The sequence below is a fragment of the Ochotona princeps genome, chromosome 3, assembly GCF_030435755.1.
Source record: "Ochotona princeps isolate mOchPri1 chromosome 3, mOchPri1.hap1, whole genome shotgun sequence".
Lineage (NCBI taxonomy): Eukaryota > Metazoa > Chordata > Mammalia > Lagomorpha > Ochotonidae > Ochotona > Ochotona princeps.
In genome coordinates this window covers 111,057,170-111,074,061 of record NC_080834.1, presented here as the reverse complement: position 1 = coordinate 111,074,061, position 16,892 = coordinate 111,057,170, and the positions used below count along the sequence as shown (strand labels likewise).

At 38.8% G+C, this 16,892-nt stretch overlaps 1 protein-coding gene across 3 annotated transcripts in view; it reads left to right on the top strand.

Annotated features, from left to right (window-relative positions):
• The window catches only part of NAALADL2 (N-acetylated alpha-linked acidic dipeptidase like 2), a 1,067,904-nt gene that overhangs the window by 500,715 nt on the left and 550,297 nt on the right, over positions 1-16,892 (top strand). The gene's annotated exons all lie outside the window — the stretch shown is intronic.

Sequence of the window (16,892 nt, the reverse complement as noted above, 5' to 3'; positions counted from 1 at the left end):
AATAAAAGTATTAATCTTTAACTCTTCGCCGAGAAACAAAATGGAAAGAATGTGAAAATTTGAAAATATGAATGATGTCATTTCTGAGCTACCAGAGTTCCTGTTCCTCCAGGGACCTGGATTCACAACCAGAAGGAGCACTCACCCCCTTCACCTCGCTTCTACTACACCGTCAGTGCCAGAGCTGTTCCACTCCCCACCGTCCAAGGATCTGGAACCCTGGCTTGGCCCACAGGTGCACTCCCCAGTGACTGCGCTAATGTACTATGCTGCACTTTGGGGCAAGGGAGTCAAGGCTGATTTATGTAACTACACCTTCAAGGTTCTAACAGATGTGGTTAGAGGGAATCAAATGTAGCTAACGGATGCTATACCATCTTGCCAGTTAAACAGCTACAGCATAGCACCTCCTAAGAAATAGACTAGCTCTTCAGAGTTCAAGCCACCTAAGACCCTACGTCCCTGGAGAATGAAGTTAATATTACACTGCTCTTGCCACAAGGGGTCCAAGTGCAGCTACTCCCTATTGTTTGAATTCTTGCTTCTGCTGCACCTGTCCTTATGAAACCTTGGCTCTTTTGTGTTTCACCAGGTCAGAACCCAGAACTGCCAACCATGTGCCATCTGTGTCCATGGAGTCCAAATTACTGCTGTAGCCTGGTAGCTCCATGAAAAGAATGAGGTTTTGCCTTGTGCCCCAAAGATAAGCTTCATATATCATTACTTTCCTGGTCTATCTACTGAGTCACAGAACCTAGCTTGGTGGGCAATCTTTATTCTTCTATGTCTTAGAAAGTGAGCCCGTGTCTCGAGTTCCAGAGCCCATAGAGGTTTCACAGGAATCTGAAGCCTAGAACTCTTGTTCCTCAGCTACCCACATCTGCACCCTGAATCCTAGTGCTGCTGGAGTTGCCAGTGTGGACTGCATCAGACTTCACAGTAAGAGGGGTCCTATAAGCCAAGAGTCCCCGTTGTTAGGATAATGACTGGGATACTCCTCAAAGTCTTGCAAGTGAGCATCCTACACCTTACGTCACCGGTGCTGCTGCCCACACTGCTGCAGCCTCGATAACTGAGGCAGCTGTTTTCTTGGGTGACATTGAAATGACATGCAGATGTTGACACTGTGCTCAGAAGTTGACAGATTACCAGAAAAGAAATTACAAGCACTGATAATGAAGAAATTCAGTGAGATGCAAGTGAATACAGAGATAAAATCCAGTGAAGAGAAAGAATTCATAATGACACAAAGTTCAATACAGAAATGTGTGTGTATCTAATACAGCTAAACTTACAGCTGTAGAGTTCAATTAATGTATTAAAAATACATAGACAGCTTCAACAGCCAGTAAGAAATATCAAGCAGAAGAAATTACATGTACTTGAAGACATCTCCTGTATTTACCCAGAGTGGATGAAAAGAAAAAAGAATAAAGAATTAAATATTTTTTATGACTTCTGTTACCCCGTTAAGCAGAGGATATTTCCATGATGGATATTCCATAAGAAGAGGACACAGAGAAGGGGATTAGAAGGTTAATTAATGACACAGTGCTGAAAACTCTCCAGGTCTTAGGAAATATGTGGGCATTCAGATCCTTGAAGCTCCAATATTCTCAAATACGTTCAATGCAAATATCCTCGCCGAGGCACATTATAATCAAATTGTCAAAAGTTAAAGACAAAGAGAATTTTAAAAGCTACAAAAGTGACAAATCACATAAAAGATATTCTTTTTGAGACACTTGGCACATTTTTCAGATTAAACCACTCAGGCCACCAGACAATGGAATGACATAATCAAAATGCTGAAAGAAAATGATTGTCATTCAAGAATACTATGCCCAGCAATGCGATCTTTCAAAATGAATGAGAAACAAAGTCTTTACTAGTAAAGTAAAATACCTCAGAGTATTGTTCCCATCTTAGAAGAAGCAGTTAAGGAGTTCTTAAGAGGAGACGCATAGCTGATAATCACTGTCATGAAAATCTGTAAACTATAAGACTTGCTAATATAAGTAAATACAATGCAGCTCAGAAAAGTACTGTAAGGTGCTGTGAAAATTATGTTTATGTCTATTATGATGGTTAAATCAAACCATTCAGAAATAACTAGGTAAAAAAAATCATGAAGAAATATGTGGCTGGTGTGCTGGTAGAGCAAACTTATCACCCACCAGCAGCATTGGCGTGGTATATGGATGACAGTTCCTCTTCTGGTTGCTCCACTTCCAATCCGGTTCCAGGTTTATGATCTGGGATGACTCAAGTCCTTGGGCCCCTGCACCCATATGGAAGATCCATAGGAAGCTCCGGGCTGCTGGCTTTGGATCTGCTCATCTCTGGACACTGAAGCTATTTGGGAACTAAGAGAGTAGATGGAAGGTCTCTCTCTCTCTTTCTCTCTGTCTCTGCTTCTCTCTATAACTATTTCAAATAAAAATAAATGTATAAAAAGGATATAGATATAGATATAGATGTAGATATAGATATATTTGCCTTACTGGTTATCACCTTGCCTGGGAAGCCTGCATCCATATTGGAGTTCCTGAGTTAGAGACCTGGGTCTAATTCTGATTCCAGGTTCTTGCTAATGCACACCCTGGGAAGCAAAATGGGATGGTTGAAGTTGGGTTCCTCCAGCCAGATGTTAGAGGTGGGTTAAATTCCAGCTCCTGAGTCTTTGTTTTTTGTTTTTTGTTTTTTTACCACCAGGTCTGGATGTGCAGGGCATTTTGGAGTAAACCAAAGTTAGAATTCTCTCTGTGTCCCTCACTGTTTTCCTGTATTTCAAACATATAAAAAAGCTTACCCATAAATTATGATAAAAAATACGTAAGTTGCATAGTGGGAAGCTAAAATACTCATTTTTAATAGGTAACTGAAGTCATGTTGTCATCAGCTTAAAGTAGTTTCTTACAACTATAAGACCCTTTACATAAGCCTTGTGGAAATTGAAAAACATAAGCCATTGCAGATGCACACACGAGAAATAAAAATAAATTAATGCTTCGCAGAATGGAACCTGACCAAATCATGCACATAACAGGAGAGGAAGAAAGGTGTGATTAATCCCCAAAGCAACCAGAAAACAGATAACTAAGTGACTGTAGTAAGCCATAGACTATTAGCAATAACCTTGAATGTTACTGGATTAATTCTCTACTCACAATTTAGAGTGGCTGAATGGATTCAACAGCAAGCTCCAAACCATGTGGTGCTGTAAGAGACGTGGTTTTGCTTTACGGACACAAGTGCGCTGAAGTGAAGGAATCTAAGATAGTCCATGCAAACTGTAAACAAATGAGCATACAGATGGTTATACTTGGGATATTTTGAATATTTGTAACCTCCGAAAGCCACGTTGGCACGCTTTTTTGAAAAGAAATGGGACCTTTAAAAGGTGATTGGTTAGGCTGTAAGAACTGGATTCTCCTGTATAGGGCTTGTTGTTGTGTTAGAAGGGTTCCTTCTGGCTTTCTCAGTTTTTAAACTTCCTGCCATGTATTAACACAAGAAAATTCTCACCATATGCTGGAAACATGACACCGGACTTCCCTTCAGTACTGTGAGCCAACAAATTTAGGTTCATTTTTAAGTTTTGCTAGTTTGTAGCATCCTATGATAATGGCAAAAAAGAAAGAGGGGGGGATAAGACAACTTAGATCAAGCAGACTTTAAATAATCCTAAGTGTGGAATGTTCACTAATATGCATCTTGAGCTTTAAATAAACTGATCATGAAAGCTGGAAAAATGATCAATTGTTCTAAGCAAAAATAGAATTCATTACTTTTTTATTGTTTGTTTTCTTATTACAAAGTCAGACATCGAGAGGGAGAAAGAGAGGAAGATCTTCTGTGTGATGATTCACTTCCCAAGTGACCGCAACGGCCGGTGCTGTGCCGATCTGAAGCCAGGAACCAGGAACTTCCTCCAGGTCTCACACACGGGTGCAGGGTCCCAAGGCTTTGGGCCGTCCACGGCTGCTTTCCCAGGCCATAAGCAGGGAGCTGGATGGGAAGTGGAGCAGCCGGGATTAGAACCGGCACTCATATGGGATCCTGGAGCGTTCAAGGCGAGGACTTTAGCTGCTAGGCCACACTGCCGGGCCCAATTCATTACTATTTTAATTATAGCAGTCACTGCCTTTTTGTTTCCTCTGAGTCATTACTAATACGGATGGTGGCCAATGTTCCTAGAAGCTGTTTCTGTTGATTTCTGTAAAATATTCTTCAAGTGAATAGTAGTTGTTTATTGAAATTATGTGTTTCATCAACAAATTGGAGCTTTATCACATTATCCAAGATAATTTGGTTGCTTCTAGGTGACAACAGCCTAGGACCTTAGAAATATAGTCCCTATGTAACTATATTTTATATCTGGAGGGATTTTGAAGATTAGCTAGTTATATTTTTAGATAAAATGAGACTCAATATTTCATGCTTATTTTTGGATTTTTAATTTTTTTTAGAATTTTATTATTATTATTATTATTATTATTAAAATTTTGTATAGGCTGGGATTCCTCCCCCCATACTCCCACCCCCCATCAGCTCCTTCCCATATAGTTACAACGAACAGTGCGTTATAAGGAATCCTAATTCCATCAGTCTCTTATTTAAGTGTGCCCCAACATTGTTGGTACAATGTCAGACAGTCCAGCATCCCATTGTCTACACATGTCCAACAGTTTCATTAGGAATCCATCTTTCGTCTGGAAGCAGGAATGCATGTTCCATTGTACCCCCATGTCTGTATATGATAGACCCCAGCTTTACTGGACTTTAAATAACGAAAGATACTACCATTCTTAAAATGTTTGCAAACAATGTAGCTATATGCTTATATAACATATTTATACGCTTCTATTTTAGAACATAAAATGTCAGTACTATATAGTTAAATGTATGTCTCTGTGTTATCTATTTGTGCCCTAAGTCTTTGTGTACCTTTCTCTTTACCATTTATGAATCTGATTGTTCGCCTGTTCCACTTTCTAGGATTTTTTATACAGGTAATGATTGCTAGAATCATCCCTCTATGTACTGCTTCATCTCTTTCCCTTAGGATTTTAAATGCTATGTTACCACTGTGATTCCTTTCAAGATTTTTTTAAAAAATCTTTCTCTTTCCTTAAGCATTTATTTATTTTCATTGGAAAGACAGATTTGCAAAGATAATCAGAGAGAGAAAGATTTTTCCATCTCTTGGTTCACTCCCCAGGTAGCAGCAATGGGCAGAGTTGAGCCGATCTGATGCCAGGAGCCAGGAACTTCTTCTGGGTCTCCTATGCAGGTGTAGTGTCTTACGGCTTTGGGTTGTCCTGAACTGCTTTCACAGGCCACAGGCAGGGAGCTCCATGAGAAGTGGAGCAGCCAGGACACAAACCAGCACCTGTATCGGATCCTGGCAGATGCAAGGTGAGGATTCAGCCACCAGGCTAATGTGCCGGGTTAACTACTGAGTACTCAAAAGTGGATTAGTTGATTTCCATATACTTGTGTAGTCTCCAACAATTTTGATTTCTAGTTTTATTGTATTGTAAACCAAAAGGATTCTTGACATGATTTCTATTCTTCTAAATGAGTTGAGATTTTTTTGCGACCTGCCGTATGATCTGATGTGGAAAACGTTTCATGTGTTTTGGGATAGAATGTAATGCAGCTGTTTGATGGAAAATTTCTGTAGACATCTGTTAGGATTAATTTATCTGGGGTGCAATTTAACTCATTTTCTTGTTGATTTGTTGTCTAGATGGTCTGTTTGCTTCACGAAGTGTGTTGGTAAAGTCTACTACTATTATTGTGTTAGAATTTATTTCTCCCCTTGGGTCTATTGGAGCTTATTTAATGTAGGGGTGCATCAATATTAGGCAAACACACATACAGATGCAAGTGTCATTTCCTCTAGCTGCGTTGAAACAGTCATCATATGATGTGCATCCTTGTCTCTTTTTGCCACATTTAATTTGAAACCCACTTTGATCTGATAAAGTATGGTTATTTCTGCTTTCCTTTGTCTTCTACTTACTCGGAACATCTTGTTGTGTCTTTTCACTTTTAGTGTATGCATGATAACAGTGGTGAAGTGAGTTGCTTATAAGTAACATATAGTTGGACTCTGTTCTAACTCACTAAGTTACTTTCTGTGTTTTAATTGGAGAATTTAATCCATGGAAGTTTAAGTATTAATTGATACATTAGATGTTATTACTGCCATTTTGAGGCTTATGTTGTATTTTTATTTTGGCTCCTTTCTGAATGTAATTTTCATTTGTTATTAAGCAATTTTGTCTAGTGACGTACTTTGATTTCTTACATATTATTTTCAGTATTTCTTGCATACTATTTTCAGTTTTTGCATTATGGTTGCTATAAGACTTACAAATAACTTCTGGCTATAACAAGTTGTCTTGAAATGATAATAATTTAATATTGATTATAATAGGGAAAGGGACAAACAAAACAAATAAGAAATACTATTAAATGATAGTCCATTCTCATATGCTGAATATTTTGTTACATTTGATCTCTTTCTATATTGTTTTTCTCTTAACATTTTAATGCAATGATTTTAATTTTAGTCGGCATAATCAAGATATCAGTGATTTACATACCATATTTAAATACTACAGCATTCTAAATTTGTTACAATATTCTTACCCATTAATTTTCTACTTTCTGACATTTTCTTTCTTTTTCTCATTGTTTCTTGTAGCTTGAAGCACTATCTTTTAGCATTTTTATAAACTAGTTAGTGGTGACAAAATGCCTCAACATTTTTTTTTTAATCTAAGAATGCTTTTATCTTTCCCTCATTCTGAAGATAAATTTTCTGGATAGAGTGTTCTTGACTGGCAAGGTTTTTTTCTTCCATAATGCGATATCCACATCTTTTTCTATTCCCTTGTGACCTGTTAGGTTTCTGTTGAGAAGTGTGCAGTCATGGGAATTCATACTACTTTGTCTTAGTTGATTTTTTTCCTCTCTTAGTATTGGGAATCTGTTCCTTATCTTCAGCCTCAGAGAGCTTTTTTATGTTTTGGGGACAGTCTTGGTTGGGTGTGTGTGTGGGGGTGAATATGGTGACCTTTGACCTTTTGGTACCAGGATAGTTGTATGTTGCTCAGGGTTTGGGAAGTGTTAATCATTACATCTTTGAATATGCCTTTTGCTGTTTGCAATTCTCTAGTGTCACCTGAATGCCAGTATGTTGAACATTTATTCTTTTCACACAAACTCAAAATTCCCTTTGATACCTTCATTCCTCTTGATTCTTCTATTTTGCTCCTTCTATTTTTTTCAATTGTTTCTTTGTCTTCAATTGTTTTTAAATAGATTATTTGTGTGCTCACTGATTGTTCCTTCTTCTCAAACCATTCTACTATTGATGCCTTCAATTGCGTTTTAATTTTACTTGGTTCCTTTTAAGTTGAAGAATGTATATTTTATTTTGTTTAATTACCTCCATCATTCTGTCAAGTCTCTGCACTGGAGTATTGAACAATCTCTGTCTGTTCCTTAAATTTCATCACACTTTCCTAAAACAGCTATTTTGAAAACTCTATTTGAACATTTGGAAATTAAATTCCTAGGTGATTGGTTTCTGGCACATTATTTTACTTTTTTAGATGAGTTTGTGGTTCCCTGAAAGTTGGTAACAATTGCTGGCATACAACATTGCTTGTGCATTGAAGGATTAATTTTAGTAACCTGGTCTTATTCATGGCTGACTTTCCAGAAATTCAAAACACTTTGTTTATTTTCTCCTAATCTATGAAGACTTCTATTTTTTTTTAAGCACAGATATAGCAGTGTAGCAAACATTGCCTTAGATCCATTGCTGATACATTTTTGTTGATTCAGTCATACAGTATCTCCCTCCCACCCCACCACTTGAATCAGTCCCAAACCTGCAGTTAATCCATTATTTGAAAATGAACCAAGAAAGCTTTTTAAAAGGGGTTCTTCATTTTTACAAACTTCTTTATGGGCCTAAGGCAAACCAATATTCTGTGCCTTATCTCCACAGAGACTCAAAGTGAGATTTCTCTTGGATCCCTCGGTATACCAAGACCAGTGCAGTCCAGGGGAAGGATCGTAGCTGTTAGCCTGCTGTGGGCTGTCTGCCACTGAGTTGAGCTTACTGTCTGTGGCTGCACCTATCAGCCACTCATGGTGCTGGCTGGGGTATGAGACTGCACAGTCAGGATCACAGAATCCCACTGTGCAGAATTCCACTTGTAGCATTTCCAGGGCTGATTCTGCAGGCATTGCTGATTTTGTCATCTTGGTATTGAGAACCAAAGCAGCCCTGTGATTCCAGGCTGTCTACCCAAGCTTGTTGCACAGATGATAGAGGCAGCCCCTCAGCAACCCAGGCAGGACTTCCCAAGCTTGTTGCACAGATGATAGAGGCAGCCCCTCAGCAACCCAGGCAGCACTTCAATGAGTCACACACACCTTTCCCAGTAATCAGACCTGTGAAATTGTGGGGGATCAATACCAGGCCTATGGACAGTGGTGATGCTCATTGAAAACCAAGCCAATCAAATCAGAGCACAAGTCTCCACCTCACACTGGGGTCAGTCCAGACACTTCATCTGTAGACAGAGACCCAGGGACAGAAACAGTTAGGATCTTGCCCGACTTGGGCTTTACGGAGCAACAGTGATTTTTTTTTAATTAATTACTTTGTATTATGTGACAGTTTCATAGGCTCTGGGAATCCCCCCAACCCTCCCCACACCCTTCCCTCCCATCTGGTGGATTCCTCCACCTTGATGCAGTATTACAGTTCAAATTCAATCAAGATTCTTTCTTTGCAAACATATACCAAGCATAGAGTCCAGCTACTTATTGTCCAGACGGGTTGAACAGTTTCTTGGGGAGACTATTTCTGGTCTGAAGTTAGAGCTGGTAGAATGTCATCCCAGTCAAGTAAGAGTCTCAATATAGCAGCAACATTATGGAATTGACATGGTTTTGATTAACCAATATGTTAAAAAAAAAAAAGAAAAAATGCAAGTTCTTAACCACATCCTATGATTAGCTCATTGACATTTCACTTCTAGTTTATATACAGGACCGGCTGCTATATACCTTAAAATGGCTATAAGGTACCATTCAGCTGTCTCATGTCTATTTCATTTTAGTATTTAGCCATTTGTTGTGTTGAAGTATAATTTTGCTGATCTTGGCAGATTTTAGGATAATCTTGACAGCAACAGTGATTTTAAAGGTAGAGGACCCTGGCTCCTTGGCAACTACCCAAAGTTAAAGGCAGGTAATGCAGCCCCTGGGCTTCCTGACTGGATGCAGATATGGCTGGATCTGAGTCCCACAGTTCTTGCTCCCCAGTGTTCACCATGCCTGCCCTAGAGCTGCAGTGACCTGTGCGGAAATGAATTTAAACCCTGCACATGATGGCACAGTCTGTGAGCACTGGCTGGGATGGCAGGGCCTTTGGTGTTCTTCAGGTGCTACAAGACTGGGCAGTGGGGCCCGGCGGCGTGGCCTAGCGGCTGGAGTCCTCGCCTTGGGAGCCCCGGGATCCCATGTGGACGCCGGATCTAGTCCCGGCAGCTCCACTTCCCATCCAGCTCCCTGCTTGTGGCCTGGGGTGGCAGTTGAGGACGGCCCAAGGCATTGGGACACTGCACCCGCATGGGAGACCCGGAGGGGTTTCCAGGTTCCCGGCTTCGGATCGGCGCGCACCGGCCGTTGCGGCTCACTTGGGGGGTGAAGCATCGGACGGAGGATCTTCCTCTCTGACTCTCCTCCTCTCTGTGTATATCTGGCTGTAATAAAATGAATAAATCTTTAAAAAAAAAAAAAAAGACTGGGCAGTGGTGCTCCGGTGATGAGCCTCGAGGTGAAATCCAAAGCTCCCTGTCTGGACCTCTGCGCATGAGGACTTTTGCTTTCTGCTGGATGTAGGGCAGAGTTTGGAAATGTAAAAGCTCCTAATAGACAACAGCTGGGAGGTAGAAGCCAGGAGGCTCAATCTGATTTTTCCACACTGGGTCTAGAACTACATTCAAGGCAAGGAGTGAGCCTTCTCTTCCAAGCCATATTCCATGCAGTCATGAAAGAAGCCACTTGGAAACAGTTTTCTCATTGCTTTATTCAATGTGACTTTTCTTGTGAATGTCATCAGATAAGATACTATGACCTCTCTTCTTGCTCTTCTGTAAGTCACTTAGGCTGTAAATACATGTCCACAATAGTATCTCTGTGAAAAGATATTCTCTGGAACTTCTTCCAGAGCCACCATCTTGGTTCTATCTCACAGTTAGGATTTTGAGAAGATGGATATGGTTATTCTGTGTCAAAAACTTTCTATTAAGTCATTCGTGAAGCACAGTTATAAATGTATCTCTCACTATATATAGATATGTTGAAGCATACATATGTATGTATCTGTATGTGTCTATCAATATATCTATCTGTCTATCTAAATAGATATTTTCACAGGATTGCAAGGCATATCTTTTATATGTACTTGCATTGGTGTATATAGACTAAAGCAGAAAAGATTATTATAAAGAACTTTGTTAAAATATCCAGCAGAAATTTGTTACCTCATGTTTTAAAAGCAGATTTTTTTTTAAGAAAAGATATTTTAAAACAGACTTTTAATGAAATAATTTCTACATTGGAACTAGAATTAACAGGTTGAATGAAATTCTGCTTATGGCATCTGTTGCCATTTTTAGCAGGTAATTAGTCATTTTCCTTTTGCTGCAAAGATATGACAGAAACTCAAATAGAGATGAATCATAGTTTCAAGCTGTTGCTCACCTCATCCTACCAAAAAGGAGAGAGCCTGGAAATCATCCCAACAAATCCAAGAACTAAATACTGCAAATGCCTTTAGGGGTTTGGCAGAGTATTTAACAATTTGAGAATTATAGCAATCTGTCACATCAACTTTTTTTAAGATTTATTTATTTTTATTACAAAGTCAAATATATACAGGGAGGAGAAGAGACAGAGAGGAAGAGGAAGATCTTCCATCCGATGATTCACTGCCCAAGTCACCACAATCGCCGGTGCTATGCCGATCTGAAGCTAGGAGCCAGGAGCTCTTCCAGGTTTGCCACACAGGGGTGCAGGGTCCCAAGGCCCTGGGCCATCCTCGACTGCTTTCCCAGGCCACAAGCAGGGAGCTGGATGGGAAGTGGAGCAGCCAGGATTAGAACCTGCGCCCATATGGGATCTTGGCGCATTCAAGGCGAGGACTTTAGCTGCTAGGCCATGCCACCGGGCCCGAAATGCTCTTTTTTTAAGGAGTGATTTTGGTATACCTTGAGATAATGTAGTATTTAAAAAAATTCAATTATTAAAATGACATTTTCCCTTACATTCATATGAGTGAAAATTATTGTATAGTCGTCAAACTTAGTCGGAATCACCATTTAGGCAATATAGCATGTTTTTCCTCAGTACTTGACCTTAGTGCAACTTTGATTTAATTTCTCTTTGTTTACTTTCTCTTTTTGTTTCTATTTCTCCTCCTCTCTGTCCTTCTGGATGATACAATCCTTACATGTGAAGATGCTTTTGCTACATGGAACACTGATTTGTGCCAAGAATCCTAGCTTGTCTGAGTCATTACTGAAGGAGAAAGTCAGGTGATGCCCCATTTCCACTGATTTATTCAATGGTTGAACCTATTCTGGAGCACCCATTACGTGCAGGTGGTACTAAAGGTGTGGGAACCAATAAAACAATTTTTGATTATATAGCACTCCCACGTTCCTGGGAGTTGGTTAGGACAAAACCAAAGAAATCAAATACTAACAAGTACAAGAGAATGTGATAGAATCTGTGGTTATCTTGACTCAAAACCACAAGTGGAGCTGAGATACTGAACAAGGCAGGTTCCATGAAGTTATGCATATGTTTCTTCAAATTTGGATAATAATGCCAACTTACAGAGTAATATTAAGAACACAAAAGATGAAGGTCAAAACTCACAGATATGATTCAATTCCCAGCTAATGCATCTACAGAAGCTATGGGTCGCTGCCACCATTGTGTAGCTCATGACATACCTTCTGCCCTCTAGTGAGAAAATTCCCCTAATTCCTCAAGATTGACAGTGACTTCTTAGGTGTGCTGTGCTAATGATGACTCTTCCTCAAAGTTAATGAGCCCTTATGGGCCCAGCGTGGTGGCCTAGCAGCTAAAGTCCTCACGTTACATGTGCCCTGTCCCAGTTCTAATCCTGGGTGCCAGTTCTAATCCTGGCAGACCCGCTTCCCATCCATTTCCATGCTTGTAACCTGGAAAAGCAATCCAGGATGGCCCAAAGCCTTGGGACCCTGCATCCATGTGGAAGACCTGGAGGAGCCTCTGGGCTCCTGGCTTAAGATTTGCTCAGCACTGGTGGTTGCGCTCTCTTGGGCAGCGAATCATCGGAAGGAAGATCTTCCTCTCCGTCTGTCCTCCTCTCTGTATATATATATGACTTTCCAATAAAAAATACATACAATTTTAAAGAAAGTTAATGAGCCCTCTCAATTTGTGAGTCAGCATTGTATAAATTGAGCGATATTGGCCATAGGATGGCTGTGTTTCTTTATCTGCAGAATGAGGATAGAAGTTAATGACTTCATATGGCACTTGTGAGGCTTTAATGAGACAATATATGCAAAGTCCAGAACATAGTCACAATTCAAAATATTAACTTTGAATTTATGTGGCCTCTTGGCACTTCTGCTAAGACCGATTGTGTCTAGAGACAAATAAGAATTGTATCAGTTTCTCACAGTATTAATTATATACAGATGCATGTTTAATAAATAGACTTGTATATGAATTGGTAATAAGTGTATAATATCTACACATATGTACACATATACATATAATACTTACATGGCGTTTCTTAACGAAATTTTATTTACATGGTGGGTTCTCTACACATCCTGTGTGTTATGATCCCTAAATATCAATGTGTCTATGAATTGCTAATTATTGCTCCAATTCAAAGTACATTTTAGATTATTACTACCCATTTCCTTGATTTACCAAAATTTGTCCCTTTCTGGATTGGAAATTTTTCTCTTGGTATTGCCATCAAAAGTAAATTATACAATCATAGAACTGGAGGCTGGAAGGCACTTTGGAGCTTAGCAATTTGGAATAACTAACAGAAAGATAAGAGTCTACTAAGCATTTCACAGGAAAAAAGAATATTATGAAAACCTTCATGGTTTTACAAATATGTTTTACCAAAACAAACATCTTTTGGTTCCATTCTTTTAGTGAGATTTTTTAAATTCACAAGGGGAGAATAAAAATAATGCTTAGGGAGAATAAAAATAAATGCTTAGGGGAGATAAAAAGGCAGAATGAGGGAGATGTTAAATAAGGCACTAAACTGATTTGCCCAAAATTATTCAATCTTTAGTTCATAATCTACAATTCAGGGTTATACATCAGCTACTATATGTTAAATATTATGGTAGTTAATAAACATATGAGAGTTAGGCAAAGTCAGAAGTGATACTGAATACAAACATAAATTTAGGTGATTATTTGAGAGGTAATTGCAATAACCTGTGATAGAGAGTTTGGAAGTAATAAAGTAGGGATCCAACAAAAGTGTATAGCGGAAAGTTACTGCTTAGGGTAGCTGGAGTTCAATATTGCTATAACACACTGCGATAAAGTGTAAGAAAACTTCCGACACTGAGGAGATTATGAGGAAGGACCTATTTTTCACTTCTAATTTGTTTCTCTTCTGTATGGACTGATATATACGGAGCAGTATTCATGAATTTCAAGGACAGGATTTCAAGAATACAATGATACTTTCCACTCTCATCCCTTTTTCCTTCTTCCTTTCCTTCTTTCTCTTTATTTAGTGTGTGTGTGTGTGTTTGTGTGTGTGTGTAACATTGTTCCACTTTACCAGGACAGACTCAATGCTCCAGAAAACCAAGAACTTACAATTGAAAGATACATAGACGACTGTTTGGTAGGGGTATGTCCAAGAGTTAAAGACAACAATCAAATCCAAGGATGTCACTCTAATTCAATATACATTAAGTATTATTGATACTCTGTATTAGCTGCAAACATAAGAGAAAACATATACTATTTGACTTTTGGGATCTGCCTTATTTTACGGAACATAATGATCTCCATTTGCAAAATGCAAGATTTCATTTTTTTTCATTGCTGAGTAGCACTGCATTATGTATATATAATGTTTAATTTGTTGTAAAACATACTTCCAACATAACACCATAAAATTACTGTGAGTTTAAATCACTTTCTTTCAGCTTATGTTTACAAATAATCATACACTAATAAAAAGCAATTTTAGAATCATTGCTTAAATAACATTGCTATATATGGACCAAAGATGGACTCCCAGTGAAAACAGTTGAAAATATCCTGACAATGGGATGCTGGACTCTCCAACGTTACCCATGCCCACAAGGTCGGGAAGCACTTCAATAACAGCATGATGACTTATGATTGTTCATGAAGGACACCCATTGTAACACTAAAGGAGAAATCAATAGGCATGTGGGAACTTGGGGAGGGGGACAAGGAATCGCAGAGCCTATTAAACTCTCCTTAAAAGAGAATAAATAACACCGCTATAAATACGCTTCCGAATTTTCTCCCAGCTTTCATTTCTATCAATGATTGTGAGAGAACATTGTCTATTAGTTACCCAATTGTAATTATGTGTTAATGGAAAAGGTGAATAAAAAGCCCTTTTGTTAATATCTAGGTATGTTTTTCTATCCTTATAAGTCAATTTGTATGTAATAACCTTTTCCTGTCATGAAAATCTATTGTAACCCAGTATAAAGCTTACAGTAAAGTTAAAATACTAAAAATTTCAATCACAGGATCACAGGATTGAATTTGATTACAGGATCAAATTTATTTATTTATGTGAAAACAGTTGTTACAGAGAAAGAGGGAGAGACACAAAGAGAGAGAGACAGATTCCATCTGCTGATTCACTTACCCAAACCCTGGGTAAAGTCAAAATCCAGAGCTGGGAACTCCATCCAAGTCGGCCACATGGGCTTAGCAGCCCAAGCACTTGGACCATCCCCCTTTCCTTCCCAGGTACATTATCAGAGAGCTGGATTGGACGTGAGTCAGGCAGGAGTCAAATCAGAGCCCTTATGGGCTGCTAGTGGCGGCTTAGCTTGTTGTGCCACAGTCTTAGCACCCACAACATAAAACTAAGAAACATCCATTGTATAACTGAGCAAGTATATTGGCAAACTCAGAGTTTATACACTCACATGATTTCATTGCATTGTCCATACCTTTTCTGTCTTGCTTGGGCACTTTACATAGCTTTGAAATGACCACACTGGAGAAGGGTTACAATGCAATAAAATTAAAAGCATTTTTTCCACATCTCTCTAAGCTGGATATTTTGTCGATTATGTATAGGAAATCTGTCATTAAAATGCAGTGTGTTTCATTTGTTTTAGTTTGACACGGTGGCAGTTTATTCCCTAAAACTCTGCAAATTTTCATAAGGTGACCACCAATTTTTATGTGCAACAAATAGAGTGAGCTTCAGTAATTAGATAGCATCCAGGTACAACACTCAGGAAAGCTGAATCTACCAATTCAAAGATGGGTTATTTGTTTTATGGCTGGAAGCTAAGCACTGATGTTGACATCTGGACATCAAACAATTACATTTTAAGAACTCTTTCAACAAAGGATTTTAAAGCAAATCTTGTTGTTAGCTGCTAACCAATTGTTTTGTCTTTGAGAAGGTGATTCACATGACCTGCAGAACAGCCTATTCTGTGTTTTTATAAATCTGAAGATAAAAGTAGAGGTGCCTGCAGCCAAAACAGTGTGGAGCTCTCTCCAAGGCATCTTTTGAATGACATTCAAGGTGGAACAGTTCCCAGCTCAACTGTGTTTTTTCTCCCTGGGTTCATGCTTCGCCTAGCAGGAGACAAGTTGCACTGTATTGCAGGATGTGTCTAGAGGAGGAAAAAGCAGGTTAAATTGTTAATATTTTTTTTCTGTTGCTGTCATTTGGAGTCACATGTAACTCTTATTGGACATTCTGATCCCAGTTTCATATAAATTCATGAGTGTGAGCCCTTGTGAGCACAGTGCTTTGTTCATTGTGGAATTCAGCTGCAAAGGAAAGGAAATGGTCCATTTAGTAAAGTAATTCAAGAAAATTATATGTCTTAATTAACATCTTACAAATTGAAACATTTTAAATAATGTGTGATAAGACTATTCAATAGCCTTTCCCTCCAAACTTTGTTAATTAAAATCTCTTTGCTATTTATATGTCAAAATCTTCATAATCCGATGCTTTTATGTAGTAATGTATTAAAATAGATTTTTCTAAAGATTTCTATCATTTCCTATTTATTGTCTGACAATCCTCTTTGAAATACGTTTCAAACTCAAATTGTACAGTATATAATTAAATTTCATAATATAAAACTCGGTGATGCTGAGTGCCAAAAATTTGGAAATTGCAAGAGATAAGAAACATAATAGTGCTGGCACAGTAGCTCAACAGGCCAATATTCGGCTTGCCAGGCTGGTATCCTTTGCTGGTCCTGATTCATGTCCCAGCCACTCCTCTTTCTGTCCAGCTACCTATTGGGAAAAGCAGTGGAGCAAAGCTCAGATCCTTGGTGTTCTGCACCCACACTGGAGACCTGGAAGAAAATCGTGGCTCTTGCAATCATGTCATCTCAGCTCCGGCTGTTGTGCCCATTTGGGGAACAAACCAGCAGTTTCAAGATCTTCTCTCTGTGTTTGTCCTTCTTCTGAAAATCTGCCTTTCAAATAAAAATAAACAAACCTTTAAAAAGAAAGAGACACAGTAAAGTGGCATTTCTGATTAATTTTACACATAT